This window comes from Crocodylus porosus, unplaced genomic scaffold (assembly GCF_001723895.1).
Source record: "Crocodylus porosus isolate Cpor-Errol unplaced genomic scaffold, CroPor_comp1, whole genome shotgun sequence".
Classification (NCBI taxonomy): Eukaryota; Metazoa; Chordata; order Crocodylia; family Crocodylidae; genus Crocodylus; species Crocodylus porosus.
In genome coordinates, this window is record NW_017728912.1 from 12,980,846 (window position 1) to 12,982,655 (window position 1,810).

Sequence of the window (1,810 nt, forward strand, 5' to 3'; positions counted from 1 at the left end):
CTTAATCATTGTGCTTTCCACTCCCTCCAAGTCACTGGTAAAGATGTTTACTCATCTACCATGCCTTTGATGATACTTTAAGAGAAAAAGGAATTGGGGGGAGCTGCCCTACTTGTCCGCACAAGTCATATGTCATATCCTACTGGTTATCCATGGCCTCCAACTTCCCCTCCCATGCCCATGCCTCGCAGGTATCAACAATCAATCAGTTCAGTGGGCCTTCAGCCCCCAACTCTTCACCATCCGGCCAGGAATATAAACTTCTGATCAGTCTCTGCCCCACTTAGGGCTATGGCCCGTTGGTCCTTGCCTCTGCCTTTCTTGGACTGCAGGCTTTTGGCCTTAGTTTCTGCCCATCTTGGGGCCATTGGTTGCTGACCCTGGCTCCACCTCACTTGGGTGCTGGGCATCTGGCCTAGTCTTGGTTTCTTCTCCACTTCTCATCATGCTGGGCACCTGTCCCCTGGTTCTCCCCTTCTTGCAGCATACTGTCACTTGGAGCCCCGTTCTTGATGGGCTCAAGCTTGGTTATGCCCTGGGCACTACTGGGACCTCCTTGCCTGACCAGTCCCAAGCCTGGTCCAACAGTACAAATCCTAACAGCAAAATTCATTCCTCCAGGTTAATCAAAACCAAGCATTCTGGCTACATAAGAAAGTTCAGCTCACAGGCAACTCACAGTTCCTTTTTAGTACTCTACCTGTTGCAAAGTCTCCAGCAGTCTCTCCACATAGGCATAGCACTGAACTCTTCCTTGGTGGTGGAGCAGCTGTGATTCCTCTAGCTGTATCCCAGTCACAGTCATCATAGAGGAGCTCCTTCCCTAGCAGCCTGCAGGAACAGACTGCCTCCTGGGCTCAAGTCCTGGGGTCATGGACCTAACTCCCACCCAAGCACTACAGGTGTCTTTCTTTAGGCTAACTAGCTACAGAGCCACTCCCAGCAGTAGGAGCTAGCTGCCTTGCTTCCCAGTACTACTGTGGTACAGCTTGCCTTGCAGCTAGCCACAGTCCTCATCCTGCCCTGCCCTATGGGACAATTGTAGTGCTGCTACCTCAGCAGTAAGCACCTCTCCAGCCTAGGATCCAGGTGGGCTGTCCTTCTGCTGCTCTTTGGTGAGCAGCCTAGTTCACCAGAACTCTTACCCACTGCCAGCTCCTTCTCCATAGTAACAGGGAGTCCCTGGGCTTCCTGTTACACTCCCCAAGACCAGGGTTATCCTGGCCTGGGAAAAGTAAAGGATTTTTCAGTACTCCTGGGGGGGGAGGAATGGGTTGGAGCAGCAACACCACTCCTCACTTGGGGAACTCCAGAGACTCTGGAGTGAAGGTTGTGGTGTCACATCCTTTGCTCAGCCCCCTGCCACCTTTTCTATTCCAGGGACTGCAGAATGAGAAGCAGGTAGGGAGCTGAGTGGATGGAGTACTGGGGCAAAGCCTCCTGCCTGCTTCTCATACCCGGGACTTCAGTGTGTGAGGAGCCAGCAGGGAGCAGCTGGAGTCTGGGAAGGGCAGGAGTAGCTTCCCCCTGTGCCTGCTCTAGACTGGGATGACCTGATAGTTCAAATTAAGTTATTTTTCTCCCAGAATGGCCATTTTTGCTTTGGGAGAAAATGTTGGAATGTCTGTATACTTATGGTTTCTACCAGGAGAACAGCAGTTCTCCCTGTAGAAATGGAACGTGTGCTTGGCCAATATATTCAAACTACCGTATTTTTCGGACCATAAGACGCACTTTTTTCCCCCCAAAAGTGGGGGGAAAACGAGGGTGCGTCTTATGGTCCGAAGGTGTGTGTCCCGGGGAGACGGGG